This window comes from Octodon degus, unplaced genomic scaffold (assembly GCF_000260255.1).
Source record: "Octodon degus isolate 3935 unplaced genomic scaffold, OctDeg1.0 scaffold00101, whole genome shotgun sequence".
NCBI classification, from domain to species: Eukaryota; Metazoa; Chordata; class Mammalia; order Rodentia; family Octodontidae; genus Octodon; species Octodon degus.
The window spans coordinates 10,157,813-10,158,526 of NW_004524677.1; positions in this window are offsets into that span (position 1 = coordinate 10,157,813).

A 714-nucleotide genomic window follows, 5' to 3' on the forward strand; every position below is an offset into this window, starting at 1 on the left:
TTTGTGGAACTGGGGGTTGAACTCAGGCTCTTGCGCTTGCCAGGGAAGTGCTTATTCTACTGAGCCATCTCCCCGGCCCCTATTTTTAATTTTCTTAAAGAGAATACAAAATAGTATTGAAGCAGAATAAATCACAAGTGAAGGACCAGGGATATAGCTCAGTGGTGCAAGCACCTGCCTGCCAAGTGCAAGGTGTGATCCCTGGTGCCACCAAAAAAAAAAAAAAAAAAAAAGTTGCAACTGATACACAATTTCACTAAACAAAATAATGAGTTTGACAGTATTTGTTGAATTGCATAGTTTTCTCTTCAAGTGAGTTGTTCATATTACCAGATATATGCACACAAAATGGGAAGAAAGAAAAGCACAAGAGAAAAACATTTATAAGAAATTAAAGAGAGAGAAAAAGGGAAAAAAATTGATAAAATAGAACCAAAAAAATAAAACGTTAATTAATCCATAATGCTGAGCAGTAACATTGTGGGGTGAGTAGGCCTTCCCACGGAGCAGCGGAGATCCGCAGGACGATCACCTAAGCCGTCCTGCTCACGCACACGCGCGTGTCTCTCCCCCACTCCCTCTCCTGTCCTTCTTCTTGTCTCAGTAATTCCTTCATTTCCTTTTCACAGTTTCTTCGGATTATACTTACTATTCCAGGTTCTTACACTAAAGAGATAATACAGTTTTTGCACATGCGGGTCTGATTTATTTCAC